Source organism: Ambystoma mexicanum, chromosome 5q (assembly GCF_040938575.1).
Source record: "Ambystoma mexicanum isolate Mex_15411 chromosome 5q, UKY_AmexF1_1, whole genome shotgun sequence".
NCBI lineage: Eukaryota > Metazoa > Chordata > Amphibia > Caudata > Ambystomatidae > Ambystoma > Ambystoma mexicanum.
The window spans coordinates 724,077,088-724,095,134 of NC_090933.1; positions in this window are offsets into that span (position 1 = coordinate 724,077,088).

Sequence of the window (18,047 nt, forward strand, 5' to 3'; positions counted from 1 at the left end):
ATAATGATCATGCTGGTGATTGCTGCCCTATATTGAATGTGTTTGATTTTTTCAAAATTATCTATTATTACACACCGGCCTTGTTCATGGTCCATTGCGACACGGGGTGTACGTGAAGGGGGGTTTGAGACGGGTTGGCTGCCTTCTCAAAGCTGAATCCAAATTCATAAATTTAAAAGTGTTTTGATTGTGCGCTGCATCCCTGGCCAGTATAAAGAGTCTTGGTCTGGAGTGTGATGCCTCTTTAAAAATCCTTAACACTCCTCAAAAGTACATTATATAGTTTGAAAGGCAATGTCACATACTCATAATGTATTACATTTAAATTCATCCATACAATTTATTCATTCTTAAACACACACAAGAAAAAACACTCTTCTTTTCTACACACAACCTAAATTTGGTGCAGCATTGACTAGTTCAACCAACTGCATTTTACGTGGCTGAATGTCTACTATCCATAGCATGGTCCTGATCATTACTATCAGTCTCTACACAACAACCAGACATGTTTCATTCCCACGTATGCAACTGGTGATGGGGGGGGTGACGTCTTCATGGGTCAGGTTTTGGGAACACCACATACAGTAAATTCTGTGAACTCTAACGGAAAATAATTAAGTGTTCCACCTCCAATATAGATATCTCTGGTGTGGCTAATATCTAAAGCATAACCCATATTAAACAAGCTGGTTATGTGCAATCATTATACTATCCTTTTTAACATCTGCCTTTCGAATACTGACCGATTAAAGGACAGTGATGAAATGTCCATGAATCGACCAGTTAAATTCCACTAGCTATCTTTTTTGTAAATAACCTTCACAACATTAGATTTCTATTTTATATTTCACACGACTTAATAGTGTGTAATTTGACACAGCAAACACAACGTCCTTCTTAAGAATTTCAGATATTCCAATACAACCTGTCGAGTGAATACCCAAAAAGAACTGAGTTTTACTCACTGTGTAACTCTCTAGTGCACTAGTTACTTTTAGCAGCACCCTATTCAATATCAAGTAGCATAATCCAGTCTTGTCCACACTTGTTCGCAATATAACTCCATTGTATTATGAATTCTTTAATGTCAAGATAAAGGCGGGGCTCCTTTCTGACTACTAGCCATTGTGGTAAAGCACTGTTCTGCAGATATTGTAACTTAATTGAGCCATGTAGGTTCTGTACAGTTAAGCCACTTGTTTAGTTGTTGTAACTCATCCCAGTTGCTTAGATTCAAATTGTTAGCATTGCCTGAGTCATCCCCAAAAGAAGAGGTCAGAGCTAAAAGCTCAGACACATATCGATTGTCGTAACTTTTACACTTGTCTGCTGTCATCGTCAGAGGGATCAAAAGGTTAACTTAGTGTAGCGTCAAGTCTCACGACTGCCAGCTAATAAAATGGGACTACACAGAAAAGAACAGAAACTGATTTTTTGACTGGTCTGAATGAATCGAGTGGCTCAAGGTGCACCAGCTACAACCTTGAGCTACTTGGTAATTCATTTAAATTGGGTTCCTGTCTGACTCACAGCATTTTGAAAGAATACTAGAGGCAAGCATGCTTAGACGTGTAGCACGTTGTTTGTGCGTATAAGCGGACTCCTTCCCGATTAGGATTATAGCAGCTGGGGCTACCGGTCCACGTCGCAGATGCTGAGAGATGTGAGGTCCACTACGGAGGTCCGTTTGACTATTGTTGATAGTCAGAAGAAATTCTGTCACCGAGTATGGCCGCGCTATGGAAAGGGACGACTATGTGTGCCCTTGAAGTTTGATAAGTGTTAACCACTGTACAGTGAGGACGCATTTGAGGGGTCTGCTGAAAGAGTGTAAGTTGTATTCAGTCGGTCACTGTGACTTTTTTCATTACAGTGGTCCGTGAGCGTGTTCCTAATACTGCCAAACATAACTAGTGCAGTAGAGAGTTACACAGTGAGTAACATTTGGTTCTTCATTGGTATTCACTCTACAGGTTGTATTGGCAGATCTGAAATTCTTAAGAAGGACGTTGTATTTCAAGTGTCAAATTACTCACTATTGAGGAGTGTGTGAAGTCCACAAGAAGCCAGGTAAGTGCTCCAAAACATTATTAAAGTTACACATATTATGATACCCTCCTGTAGTAGAGATCCTGGCAACTGCCTGAAGCTCCATGAGTTCAGTCCTTAGATAGAACTCTGGGCCAGGATGCCATCGTCCAAGCAACCACAATACCATTCGAGGCTGTCTGGGCAACTAGAAACACATCTTACCATGACCTGAAGCATGCAGCCTGTTCAAAGGATTCTGTACTTACTGCACTTAACTTTATATACAAGTTAAAACCTATGTACAATTTACACTAAAGATACCTTACAGACATCATTCATGAGAAATCTACTAATGGTGTGAAGGTTATTAATAAAAAAAGAAGGATAACAAGAGTGAAATTTAACTGGTTGAAAGTGTGTGATTCATGGACATGTTGTCGGTGTTGTATAAATCGGCCAATTATGGAAAGGTAGATGTAAAAACAAAAGAGTACAATGATTGCACAAAACCAACTTGTTTAATATGGGTTATGGTTCAGATATTAGCAACACCAGAGGTATCTAAGGAGGTGGAATACTTAATAATTTTCCCTTTGATTTACCCGACTTTACTGTAAGTGGTGTTCCCAAAACCTGACCGATGAAGACTCCCCCCTCCAATCACTGGTTACATACGTGGGAACGAAACATGTTGGTTTGTTCTGTAGCGATTGATAGTAATGATTAGGATCATGCTATGGGTAGTAGACATTCAGCAAAGTAAAGTCCAGTTGGTTGAACTAGTCAATTCTGCACCAAATTACTTTGAGTGCAGAAAAGAAGTTGTTTTAATATGCTAAGTGCACTTTTCTTGCGTGTGTCTGGGAATAATTTACTGTACGGATACATTTAAATAATAAATGAGTATGTGATATTGCCCTTCTAAATATAAAATGTACTATTGAAGAGGTAAATAGTGTCGCAGTTATCACTTTTGGAATTGTATATGGTTCCACCTGCACTTTATACTTCAATAAGGGCGTTTAATATGTATATATATTTTTTGTGCAACAAATGTGTTAAATGGTATTGTAATACATGAATAAATATATTTACGGTATGCCAATACAAACTGTAGAGTTGCTTGACCTATTAAAACATTGGCTTTCAAAAATACAAGCAGAGTAATAATCCACTTTCATGTAGGTTTCCATGTTTTTAAACAGTGTTAATTTAAAATATGATATTAGTTACATACCAGATTAACAGAGGCGTCGTCGGATGTACATCTGGATTCTCGGTTGTACATTAGAAAGAATGGAGACAGTTCCATGTTGCCGTTTGGCGTAGACACAATTGAAAATAATGCAGAGGCCACATAGTTATCCCAATCATCTGGGTGATCAGAAACATATTGTGCAAGAGTGCTGTAAAATATCAACGAAATGAGCGAACACAAAGTTAAACAAGTTGGTAGATTACGATATTAATTCTCCAATAAAACATGCACAACTCTCTAAACGAAACGACTGCACCACTGGACGCAGACGCTTTGACCACAGAGACAAAGATCTGGCAAACACCAGTAAACTTTAATCGAGACAGCCAACTAGGGATGATTAATTTCAAGAACCAGTCACAAACATTCTACAGATGGGGTGAGATGACAACAGCTGTTCAAAACGCACACCAGGGTCGGAGTGGAGCAGAACATTGGCTCGGGCACCAAAAAATGTGTTGCAACTTGTGCATTTTAAAGACTATTTGCCAGTTGCACTGATCAAAAGTAATAGGTGTAGACAGAAGTAACAAACTTTTTTTTTTTAAACGGGCCTACACTGGCATGTTGGTCCTGCACTTTGGGCATTGCCCTGTTGCCTTGTAGACCGAGCCTGTCAATTGTCCCCAGTGTTAAGAAGCTGTCGACTTTAACTCACACTGCTGCCAGTGCATACCCACACTTCCAAAAAGACTATTAAGCACTGCCAGAATGACTGACAACGTAACTTTCACAGATTCGCCCCATCCTCGTAGCCATCGACTAAAGGACAAGAGAACACTACACAGCACTGTTTGTATGTATGTGATTTATAGAGAGCAAACCTAGCAGGGAAGCAACCGAACGCTTTACAAATGGGGGCACGGGCGGTGGCGGGTGCAAGCAATGTGCAGGAGAAACAGAGGAAGAGGGGAGATTAGGGAGAGCAGTGGGCTGACTCTAGAGGGCGAACTAACTATATGCAGTGCCTTAGGTCATTCCAGTAATAGAGAAAACAAGTGGTAACAATAGTCATTTGATGTATAATCTAAAGAGCTCCTTTTTAACACTTTTTTCTAAAAGGGTTTGCCTAGGCTTCCTCAATGTATGTCAGCAGGCAAGGGATTTCTACTGAAAGTATTTCACAATTGTGGATGCTGCTGCCAAGGGCTACTAAATACGAATAGTGAGTCTCTAGGCACTCAGATGTTTGTTTTAGCATTTTCTTAACACTTATGGACGCCAGCAATGAGCAATCTAAGTGACATGCAAAAATGCTGCTCATGTATAGTTCATGGACATGAAAGACTGATGGGCAAGTAAAGTGATGTAGGCGTGACAAACATGGCAATGTTTCCATAAGACAAACGGTAAGGAAAACATTTCCACTAGGACATACCTCTTGTGGAGAATATTTTTGAATACATACCTTTTTAGAATAGGATTTGCACGTTCATCCAAAGAGGACGTCTGCGGATGGTATGCAGCTATAACCCACTCTTTAACATGTAACTGCTTGCATAGCTCACTGTTGATCTGCAAGTAAATCATGCTGTCATTGCCCACATACTTTTCTTTAGATGTTAAAGAACTGTCAATTAAAAGTAAAAGTACCTCGTCAACAAATTCTTGCCCTCGATCTGAAAGTATTTTTTTGGGGCATCCACGTTTATAGAACATCTTTACCAGGCTACTGGCAACCTCTTCAGCTCGCTCTGTCTGATGCGGGAAAGCCTCCACCCATTTTGAATAATAGTCTGTTGCAGTGAAGATGTAGTTATTGCCACGCAAGGTCGTTGGCAGCGGACCCACAAGGTCGATGTCTACTAGTCCCCACACTTCCCAAATCTGAAATTATTAGAACATTGACGAAAATGTCAAGTAAAACAATTACAATAAAAACCACAGCACATTCTACATTGCTACAGTAAAGCACCTTGGCCAATGTGCTCTATAAACGTTAATAAAATCCAAATATAAAGGAATTACCTGCGCAGGTTGCACTTGTGAAGAAATACGATTTGAACGGATTGCCGTTTGGCAGTGGTGACATTCCATAACCTGTGAATTATATTCGAGTTTGTAAGTCAAGTACAACAAAAGAAACCTGTGTCAATATAATTTATTTTATTTAGCAGCTTCCTTTATAAAGCGTCAACTCTCAAACGGTGTGCAAGCTCCCAAACCACACATTATGAGATATACAGTACGACCATGACTGTGGGTAGGACAACATTGTATAGGAAATGGCGATTATCTTAAATTACCAATTTATTACAAATAGAAACATTTAAAACCACATGACGGTGTCCCTTTGAACCATTTAAACTGGTCTAAAATCAATTAAAAATCGTCGGACACTTGGCACTGCGGAATTGTATAGTGCGGTTTATAAGTTGGTGGGCGTTTATGAGCACTGCCCCTGGGCCTACCGCGCACTTAGGGGCTGTAACTGCTATCCACAGTCCCCCGTCTCCTTGCACTTACCCAGAGCCGCGCTGCCCTGGCTGCACTCCCCCCTCCTGCCTTACCCCTGCACTTTACGTTTGTCTTCCCTCGGTTTTCACTCTCTTGTCTTGTCGCGCCTAGAAACACTTGTGTAAACACTTGTGTATTGGCGCGTTATAGATGACATCATATCATGCAAGCATGAGGCATGACTTTGCCAAGTCGGTGACATGGTTACAAAGCACTAGTGTCAGAGTCGTGAAGTCTCTTAACAGGAACAAGTTCAATAATGTAACGATCCTGGCAATCATTAGGTTCCGATGCCATTTCTCCTACCAAGCCTCAAGTGTAAAAAAAAAAAAACGTGGCTTTCATCTCCAAACTGCGAACCACTTGCTCCCATGTACGATTTTTCTCGTTATAAGAAGTGCGACCATTTTTTTAAGACACAAATAAGGACCCACCATCTTTACAGTGCACATTAGGAATTTCAAAGTTAAGGAATAGAATAGACGAGCACAACCGTACAATTTAAAGGACGTTTTATTGGTGATGACAATGATTGGCAGATGACTGTTACCCCAACTGTGGTGTCAGACTCTGGGGTGTAGATTACTGCCCTGGCAGGAATAGGGTTTAGTCAGAGCGTTCAGGTAGGCATTGAGCCTATTGAACCAAACTGGTTGTCATTTAACCTCAGAAAAATCTGGATGTCAGCATCAGCATGCATTTGAAAACCAAGCACATACTATTCTATTATACCTGCCAGAAGGTGTATGCATGGTTCAAAGGCTGTGGTGAGGTATTGGTAGGGGTGTAGTATGAATGAGGGATGGGGTATGGGAAATCCATATTACAGGCCCATGTGCCAGGAGTTGCCTTCGACCCAACACGTATCGGCTGCTCATAGCGGGCAGACCTACAGTCATGGAACATCCCTTCTGCACTTTTAAGTACTCTGCTGAAACAAGGGATTGCTTGTGCTTTCCTGCAGACTGTGGCTTGGGAGTTCGGGCTGGAATGCTCCTATTGGTGGCAGAACCAAGAGTGATCAGCAAATGGCTAGTATCCGTTTGTAAATGTGGAGACAGACTAAACAATGTTATGGAATGCTGGCCGGAGCATTGCAAATGTTTTTCATGAATTCAAAGCCTTCCATCCACTGCTTTTTGATTTCAGGTACTCCAAGCATGAGAGAATGTACCCAGAGGTTCATCTTTTCCTAGTTGGACCACAGGAATCAAGCTGCATTGCACAGATGAGGTCCAACAAGGAATGTATGGGGTTGTGCATGATTCCCTTGCAGAGGAAATGTGGCCGAGCAGTCTGGGCTATAATACTCTGTAGGGACCAAAACAGATTTGCATAAGTCGGTCCCCTTCTATAAAGGTGCAGGTGGGCTATGCTATAGAGTGGTATGGAAGGCTCCCTAGTGCAATGCCTCCGATTACGATTAATTCAAGGTCTGACATCGATAAATGTGTAGTTTTACTCCAGTTTATGGTAACATGTTTTGACAGCCAATCCCTCCATTGCCATGGCATGCTTCACGCGGGATGCAAGATCTGCATTTCTGTCAGTTACACAGTGACACAAAATATTTGAGTGAGCTCTAGTTACATCACAACTTGCCAAACTAATATTTGAAAATGTCTGCGCCAACAAGCTAGACTTAAACAATATAATTGCTTGAAGCATATGTGACAAACTCAATGCAGTAAAGTAGCCATGGCTACTGTCAATTAGATGGACTTTCGCTTAGACTCAGAGGCAGCTCTCACACCAAGTCTGTTCCATTTGTGGGCAAGCAACACAGCAGGAGAGCCCCCCTGCTCTGCGTCACCTACCAAGGCTCTGTAATCTGCGTCACCTACCAAGGCTCTGTAATGTATATACTTGCCGAGCTGAACCTGCTCCAAACGGAGAGCGAACATGAAATAGGGAGACGAGTGATGTACATCATTTGCAAGGATTCACATTACAGCTGATGAAAAATGATTGATGCATTCTTTCATGCATGCTCTTTGACATCTGCTTTAAAGGTAAAAGCAACAGTATTTAAGACTATTGGCAGAGAGCGGACACAAGAAGACAGATGCTACGTGCACCAATACACCAAAGAGTTGAGGAGTTCCTAGCTCACTCCGAAAATGCAGTAAAAGTGGTCTGAGCATCCCCCTCCACCATTTACCTCCTCCGGTTCCAGGATCCACTAGCTCAAGGTGGCACCCGTTCCCTATGACAACCCTGCTCCACATTCCCCTGGGGAGCTTGTCACAAGGTCTATATTTATTTATGACATTTGTATAGCGCACCTAACCCGCAGGCGCCTAGGAGCTTTTACTTAAGGAGGACGGTTACATTTTTAGCTTGCATAGGTATTCAATTACAAAGGTTTCTTTCATGAATTACAGCCATTGGTTACATTCAGTTCAAAGCACACAGACTAAGGTCATGTGCGTTTGGGTGCACACTTTAGAAAGCAACACTTCATGGTACGGGGTGCTACATCAAATATGCAGTTACAGTTAGGTCAAGAGCAACATAAGTTAGGGTACACAATTTGGAAAGCCTTCCTCATGGTATGGGGTGCTACATCAAACATGCAGTTGCAAGTGGGTAGGAAGCAACATATTGCAAAGGGCAAGCTAATAATAGGGAGTTCAGCATTAAGCGATCAGCACGGTCAGGCAATAACGTGCAGTCATTTTCCCAAAGTACATACTTTCAAAGCAGCAGACAGGCAAAGCTAGAAACGATTTTCATAAAATACATACGTTCAAAGCGGCAGACAAGCAGGACTGAAAACGATTTTCGGGAGGGACCAGACTTAGGGAGGCCACAGAGGTTGCAACACGGCACTCCAGTAGATGGTGAAGTGTTGTAATATATCTTTGAGTCACAGTGGGTAAAGGCAGATGGCAGAGTCACTGTAGAGCCAGTCCGGGTTTGTCAACTTAGTAGGCCACGAAGAAGGGAATTCAACAAGGGGCTGGGGGGGGCGGGGGGGGGGCACTGCTCTCACCTGATGGTACGGGCCGTGAAGAGGCAATCTGGCATAGCGTATTATGTGCAGAAATAATCTTTAAAAGGCATATAGATTGATGGGACCAAGAAGTGGGGCCTGGGGCACATCCAGGCACGCACAGGAACAGACAGGGCCTTTGAAAGGGGGCCATTGATGAGGGGGCCGGCTCAAGCTTGCCGTTCCGCAATAGGATAGTTGATGTTGCCCATTCACCAATAGGCATGAAGGAAGGCAGAAAGTGAGGTAACTCGGACTGCTTTCACAGCCCGGAAAATGTGATGGCCTCTTGGAAATTGCCACGAGGGCGGCATGGAAAGGCACAACAGTAGTAATTTTCAAAGCCTTTGCCACCTCACAGGTTGTAGGGCAGCATAAGGAAGATGCAGGCAGTACGGCGAAAAACGTGCAGTACTGTAAATATTACGAACCAATATTTAAAGTATTTTGAATTTTCTTATCCAATTCAAAGAAAGATGCAGCGACGCTTCTCTAGTCACATACATCCTCCTACCTTTGTGCAGGAGTGGTGTGTCTGTCAGACACGACCTCCAGGCATGCAATCAAGTAGCTGGCAAGGGAGCAGCAGACATCCTCGCGCTCCTGGAGAAACTTGCCATCTCCCAGCTTAATCTCCATGCTGAATCTGTTGGTAGCCTTCACGACCATCAGTCTGGCTTCAGAGCTGCCAGAAGCACGGAAACTGCTCTCCTGCACATCCGTGAGGACCTGCTCTCAAACCTTGACTCTAACATTCCAAGTGTTCTCATTTTACTTGATCTCTCTTCTGCCTTTGATACTGTCAACCATACCATCCTGCTCAACCGTCTCCGTGATAACCTGGGTATCACTGGTCTGGCTCTGGCTTGGTTGACCTCTTTCCTCTCAAATCAACGCTCCCAGGTCCAACTGGGGTCTTTCCTGTCCGACATCTTTTTCTCTACCTGTGGTGTCCCCCAGGGTTCTAACCTCTCTCCCTGGCTGTTCAACCAGTATCTGTCACTTCTCACCCACCGCATCGCTGCTCTCTGCCCCAACTTTCAGTGCTATGCGGATGATACCCAGCTCATTTTCAGGCTACCCTCGGCCTCCTCTTCTCCTTCCCTCATCTCTGACTGTCTTTCTGCTATCCAGGAATGGTGTGCCGCCAACGACCTCTGCCTTAATGCCAGTAAGACCGAGATTCTACTCATCGGCACACCCACTCCCTCCTTCCATGCAGCTCTCTGGCCGGCCTCTCTTGGCCCTCTTCCTGCAAGGCAAAAAACCTCAGGGTCATCTTCGACTCCACACTCTCCTTCTCTCCTCACATTTCTAAGAAGTCACACTACCAGCTGCACCTCCTCAGAGGTATCCTTCCTTTCCTCTCTTTCCCCCAGAAGCTCACTGTCTCCAGAGCCCTGGTTCTCTCGAAGCTGGACTACTGTAACAGCCTCTATCTAAATCTTCCTGCCTCTACTCTCCACCCTCTTCAACTCATCCAGAACAGGACTGCGAGACTTGTCCTTGGCCTAAAGCCCAGGGACCGTATCTCTCCAGGACTGAAATCACTACACTGGCTCCCTGTGGCTGCGAGGATTAAGTTCAAAACCCTCTGCATTGTCCACAAGGGCTTCTGGGGCCTGGGGCCAAAATACCTTCAACTCTCCCTTCCTAAATATCTTCCTTATCGAGCACTTCGCTCTTCCGCCTACAACTCCCTCAGGGACAGCCGCTTCTCCAAGCAACGAGTTGCGGGGGGGGGGATCTCTCTCCGCAGCAGGGGCCTCCCTCTGGAACAGCCTTCCTGCGTCACTGAAACTTGAGGAGAACCATCTCCGGTTCCGTAAGCACCTAAAAACCTTCCTCTTTGTTTCTGCTTTCTCTCCCCCTCTCCCCTGCTAAATCACTGAAACTGTACTGAATCAGCAACCGGGCCACTCACCAATCTCGGTCCTTGGCCCAGCCACTCTCCCCTGCACTGCCTTCCTTGCAACCCCTGCACTGCGGGACTGTCTCTGTATCCCTACAGTCCCCCTTCCCAGCACTTGTATGCACTTATCTTGCACTTGCCACCAGCTGGCCCTCATTATTTATCTTGTTCATCACTAACCCTGTACTGCACTTTCCCCTCTCCCTTCCCCCTTGCACTTTTCCCATCCCCCCCTACCCATGCACTTGCGCGATCTGAATGACACCTGGCCTAGTAGGATCGTTGTCTGTCTCCCCTTGTTCCCCCCTCCCTACCTCGTCGTGCCTTGAAACACTTGTGTATAGGCGCGTTACAAATGCCATATCATACTATCAAGGGAATAGAGCCAGAAGGGAATGCCTACACGATGCCATTGTCATTTGTGTATAGGCGCGTTACAAATGCCATATCATACTATCAAGGGAATAGAGCCAGAAGGGAATGCCTACACGATGCCATTGTCATTTGTGTATAGGCGCGTTACAAATGCCATATCATACTATCAAGGGAATAGAGCCAGCAGGGAATGCCTACACGATGCCATTGTCATCCCACTGGTGTATGCCCAAAGCAATGCCAGTGGTTCAGATTAGTTCAAAGCCCTCCACCCGTCACTTTTTGGGTTTTAGTTGGTCTCCCTATGTGAGATAGGGTAAGCCAAGACGTGGGTTTCTTGTTCGCTGCGCCATAGGGAACCAAGCTGCACCTCACTGTGGAGGCCCAATAAGGCTGAAACATGTCTGGGGTTGCTTGTGTTTCCATGCAGAGGGGACCTGGCCTACCAGTTCGGGCAGGGCTGCTCCCATTGGTGGCAGTACCTGATTGATTTGCATATGGCAGGACCCCTTCTGCAATGGCGCAGACGGGCTAAAAACAGTGGTGTGGAAGGTTGCCCAGAGCAATGACAGTCGTTCAGATTAATTAGAAACCCTGCACCGATCACTTTTTTGGTTTTAGTTTGTATCCCACTATTAAAGGCCAGGAGGGAACAAAATGGTGCATGGCATACAGTGGACCAGCTTGCTGGGAAACAAACTGCTCATAGCGGCAGCGGGACAGAGTTAGGGTTACAGAGAGGACAGGTCGGGTGAGGTGTGGCAGCAAGGGGGATTAGAGCCTGTAGAACAGCGGTGCCATAATGAGAATGGGGGCTGTGGGGCACCCCCAATCCCTGAAAGGAAGCAATCTACGCAATTCACTCTAGTGCCCGAACAAAGATGCCTGCTGTCACAATGCACAGATACAGAGCACCAACACCAGTGGCAGACACATCTTTTGGCATTACAGATGTCAAAGAGACAGGATGGCATGATTCATCCTATGGGGCAGGTGTTATCCTCTGGTAGAAAGATCTAGACCAACATTTCTAGCTTCACTCCTACAGAGAAGTGTCGTACACAATCACAATAATGAGTCATACTGTTATATGGGTGTCTGAGCACACATGCACAAGTGTCAGTCGCACACCCACTTTTGGGTGTGCGACTGACACCCAATCGCACACAATCACAATAATGAGTCATACTGTTATATGGGTGTCTGAGCACACATGCACAAGTGTCAGTCGCACACCCACTTTTGAGTACGTGTATACTTCATGCGCACAGCTAACAATGTGGAGAACTCTCAGGAGATATTAACCCGAACGGAAAAAGGAATGGAGAAACGAGTCGCCACCGCTTAAGTCTGAGTCAAGAGCCTTCATGTGGGGGAGCTCCTTGGAATTCAGCATTGATGAGGCATACTGAACAAAGACACAGCAACAAATGTTCTTGTTCACAAACTAGGCAATCGACTTAGCTTACGGGCATTGACATTAATTTCCTTGCTTTTAGGGACTGTCACTGGAATCAACACCCCGGGTTAGTCTTGGGAGAAAAATAAAAAGGTGTCACTTCTCACTGGCACTTTCACAGCCGACAGCACTGCAAGCCTCCTTGAGATCACGAGGCGTTTCAATGTTGCAGATCGCAGCAGCGCAATGCAGGTAAGCCCAGCTGGGCTTTGTTTGAATTTATTGCGCTACCTGTGCAACAACGACTTTTTGCTGAAACCTTCTTCAAAATTGCCCCTTTGCAATTTTATCGTTTGGGCTTGGCTGCATAAAATTACCTTTGTGCCTTTTGTAGCAGCTTGGTGGGGCTGTTACAATCCTTGTGGTCAATCTTCAAACATGGCCCATGCCATGTCCCACAATGCTAGCCCGCGCTGCCTGCCCTATGATTGGCCATCCCTGCAGCCCTCTAAATTCAAACTGCACCTGGAACTTCATCTGGCACCCACTGGACTAATACGCCCAAGACCCTCTTCTGTGTAATGTATGTACCAAATTCTATGCCCTGTAACCCTTCTCTACCTCAGTTTTACTGCTTCACCTGTAACTTGCTGCTCATTAAACCTGCGCATTTACTGTTTCTGCTTCATTTTTAGTCCTTTACTAAAAAATCAAAATTAGATGACTCTGTAAACCTGCGCATTGACTGTTTTTGCTGCATTTTAGCACTCACCTAGCCTGGGGACTCAAATTCTGCTTCACTGCCCATTCGGGCTTAAGCACCTCTTTCATGGTTGGCTGCTAGGCCACCTGGTGAGTTATTTGTGCACTGTGCTGCTTGCCAGTCTGCCCCACCCGCTTCATGACGCTCTCCATCTCCCCTATCTATTCTAACTGGTACTCTATCATCTATCCCTATCCTATCCCTCTGATAAAGTATGGAAGAAAAAAGCTTAAACAAAGCCCTTTTCCAGTCCAGGTCTACCCATTGCTGAAATCTACGTCAGCGCTATTTCCTGGCAGACCATTACCAACATCCTCTTCTCCGTCTCCTCCCCGGACCTACTGACTCCGAACTTGGTCTCCACTCTCTCCGTCACCCATCAATGGTGGCACTAGATGGGACGTACTGTTGGCATACTTATCCACTAGGCGCATCATTAATGTCTATCACAATGGCACCATCATGGCCCAAGGTTCTCAACCTACTCTTCGCCTTGACCGGCGGCTGCCCTCTCATATTCACTTCCTCCCTTCTCCTGCTACTACTCCTTCCTCCTCTCATCTCCACCACCACCCATGGGAGTACCACACCCCTTTAACTCTCCTCGAAAAACTTTCAAAGAAGGTAATCAGCTTCACTAAGCTACTCTGAACACTCGTTCTGCTGCCACACACTCCAACATCCGTCTCCTTCGCAAAGACATTGATCTCGCCGTCCTCGCCCTCAACGAGACGTGGTTCAATGCCAGCTCTGTCACCGCTCTTGACACTCTCCTTCTTGAGGGCTACAAAATCCTCTCCAAAGCCAGGCCCAACCAGCCCAGAGGTGGAGTGGCCCTGATTTTCCCCGAGTGGGTCCCCGCTTCTATCATACCCGCCCTTAGGAATGTGCATATGGAATGGATGGGATCACACCAGAATAATTCTGAGCCCAAATAATGGAACCAACTCAAGAAGATGGCAAAGTACTTTTTTTATTAACAATTATCTAAAACAGGGAGGTTACAAGCATCATCAAAGGACGTATGCTGAGTCGCTCAATGATCTCCACACAAAATACAGACTTTATACTAAATACTGCGTCAAAGTGACATCATACTACGTGGCAATAATGAAAAACCTATCAAGGGTCAGGATTTGTTAAGGGAAACATCTAAGTATACATTTCTCTAGGAGCTAGGATTGTTATTGGCCATCCATTATTAGGTGGACAATTTATGCCTTCCTCAAAAAAAATGTAATTTCAGAAACATCAGATAGACAGTTTCTCATTGGTTTTCAAACTATAAGGTCATTCGTTATATGGACAGATATAATTGAGTGGTACGCTTGTGCCATGTCTGGAACATTCGGTTAATTTAGCAGCATGTTAGCCCAGACCCAGGTGCAAGGAGATAGGACATGAAACTACCTCACCACCCAAATAGCCCAGCATCTCTCATCACCCGTGTGTAACGCTCACCTGGTATCCACAGGGACGTCACTCAGCCGGTTCTGACCTCTTATGACCTCAAACCCTTCCCTGGAGGCTATTCGACTGGAGACTGGGCCTGAAACACAGGATTGGTAGAGTTTAACTCCCTATTGTCTCTGTGTGCTTCAACCCCTTCTTCCCCGGGGTCCACCCCTTCCCTTTGATCCACAGCTCACCTTGTTTTCTTGGATAGTGTGCTCTCCGTCCTGCTTTCAGCGCAGGGGCACGTCGATTGATGCAGGCTTGTTGCTGCCTAGTGACTTCACTGGCAAGAGTCCGACAGGTAAGTATAATGAGTCTTTTGAAAAGTTCTCTAACTTCGTTCCTTTCCTCCCTTAGATGATGGCCGGCGTCCGGGGATGGCGGCATGCTACTGAGATGAGTAGCGCTGAAGGTGAGTGAGAGCGCGATGCGCGATGCACCCCTTTCGTATTTGTATTGAACTGAGTTATTTTTCTGTGTCTTTTAGGTGCTGCAACGTTTTCAGCGTGGATGCCAGTTATGAAGAACAAATGCGGTGAGTAAGCGCGGTATGCGGCGCCTCTAGATGTTTCCACGCTAACCTGGAGCGTCTTTTCCCTCTTGCAGATGGATGAGAAGTTCCGGAGACAGAGTTCCCACAGAGTGACTGGGATTCAGGTAAGCGTTTGAAGCTCGTACAGTATTTAAAAATAAGCAAAGGTTTGCAGAATGCTTACTAATGCCTTTTTTTCTGTACTTTTCCCCTTTTCCTTAGGAAGCGGCGTGCCGGGATGGGAATGACACCGCCGAAGATGCCCACAGAACAGAAGGAGCGATGAATGATGGGCAGAAGCGCCGCAAGGTAAGGCTGTTCCCAACGGTGTTCTTGTAGGAGCCGAGCGCAGAAGAAAGATGCAGGCCTACTGGAGACCGATCCGAACACAGTGAGTGTCACGCTGCAGGTGCAGAAAACGCAAAGCATGCGTCTCAGCCTGGGCGTGGCTTAAATAGTCTCTGGGTATCCCAGGTGTCTCTGGGCTGAACCACACCCAAAAGACTAGACTGCACATGCAGTTCTGGGAACCGAAATATGTGGGGGCATCCATCTGGTCCCCATCAATGCACCTCAAGTCCAATCCCCAAGGTTATCAGAGAGAGTCTGGTGCCACAAGCGCCAAGTCTGACTCCAAGTGGGTCTTTGGAGGGATGGAGAGGCCCTTTAGGGCCATGTAGGTGATCGTGGCCTAGCTCCAGCCTGACATCTTGGAGGGCTGGGGACATGAGGGGCAGGAATCATGACACCATGCCTTCTGCCATGAGACTGTCTTTGTACTTGGCCTTGCAGCGTATCCTTGTCTTTGAGAATGCACAGGAGTGAGGGCACTTGCTATTGTGTCTGGAGCTCAAGTTCAAACTCTATGTCCATCCTTCACTCACGTGACAGGAGACCACGATTTGGTCCATTTCGCAGCTTTTAAATGCTCTAAATGCATTCAAGCTTGGCATCCTTTGTACTCTTTCTTGCACCTTAACGTGAGAAGGTTCACCCTTTGCATACTCGTTCTTCTTCAGAGTAAATAGCTGACCTCGGTTTCTAGAATCTTGACTTCAGGCCAGGCAGCCTTGCCACGCAGCTCCATGAGCCAATCATTCCTGCTGCGACACAGTTTTCCATTCCTGCTTCATGGGTTCCGACTCACTCAATGTCCAGTTTTTGTGCAATGGCGGCTTTGCCTGCATTATATTTACTACTTATAGCTGGCTTCTATGACTTGCGTTTCAGCATCTGTAGATTTATTGAACAGTTGTTTTCTGCTGCACTTTGTGTGCAATTAATCTACTTTTATATTTGAGAATTCACTTGATCCTTACTTCACCATTGGCCCTCTAGGATCCATACATTTTTCTTCAGCCAGTGCCTCAAGACGTCTTGCACACTTATGACGTCACTAGCTCTACTTCTTTGCTCCTTTTTCTTATTTATTCAGGGAGTTCCTCCTGCAGGTTATCGTCACTTCGGGGATACATTTGATAAGGTTCTCTTAATGGGTACCTTCTTCCAAACACTTGCTCTGGTACTGGCGCAAAAGCTGGTGTCAAACACGGCACGGTCTCATGACTCCAATATAGAGGAGGAAGGGGGGGTGGGGCTGCTCCTCTACATTACCCCATCTGGTTGAATCCTCGACCACCTCCTCAAGTCTCTGTGTCCTTGTATTTTCTCTTGAAGTGTTTCTTGGGTGTATATATTTTCATCACCCCCCTCAAGGTGTCCGCCATTTTAATGTGTTGATCCACACTCCAGATCATGTAAATTCGGAGTACAATAGACCCAACGTCCCACGTATTTTCTAGGATCCTTTGGGTACCAAAACTTTGTTCCTTCAGGTCCTACAATGCTGGCTTTTATGTATTCTCTGACAGCGTCATCAATCAGTTCCTTGGCTTCTGGTTCGTTGTTGGCATCAGTCATGATCTTCATTCTGGCTGCCTTTTTTGCTGTTTTCTGACATTGTGCAATTATTATCCAATTCACACAGAATCCAAACATGATCAGCACCAGTATTGGTCCAAGAAACTTGAATAAGTTCAATGCCATCTGTCTCCTCCATCTTTGTGTGCAAATCTGTCAACATCGATATGGCCTCCGTCAAGATCCCATTCTCGCCAACATGAGAATGTGCAACATGATGGCCGGATCTTGGCGCAAACAGCTCATTCCATTGATGTGATCATGTCAAGGATATACCTATTCTGGAGAGTCATCAGTCGTATGGCCCTCAACTCTTCTTTTATGGCGTTAAATACATTTATAGTAGCATTTATTGTCTGGAGGAGCTCCCATCTGGTGATCTGTAGCCATTTGGCATTCACCGCTGTTTGAAGTCCAGGCATAAATATAGATGATGTTATTATAGCAATCTTGCTGAACAATTTGTGTTCATCAGGAATAGCTTCATAGGCCTTTATTGATTTGGATGAGAAATAATTCTCTTTTCATCCGTTGGAGTTCAAGTGCTTTTCTTTATCTCAAATTGTCCTCTACCTATCAACTCTATCAATTTTTAGATCGCACTGAGGAATCACCAATGCCGGAACATGGGCGAACACCAAGGAACAAACTTGGCCCCAATTCCTGGGCAACTTCATATGTGCTCTAGATCCACGGCCCAATATCGATCTATCAGAACAGCCATCCGTTTTATCATTTCTGGAACGTCAATTGTGGTTTTGCACCCTTTATTCTGTCAAAGTAATTCTTTCCATGACCTCGGAAACACATTGTTGCATTAACTAATGAAACTACTGTCATTGGGCCCGATTCCTCTTCCACACTCATTGGGCAAGATTCCCCTTCCACCCACATCAATAATTTGGAGTATTTGGCCCAAGACTTCAAGCATTCATCATTCACCCTCT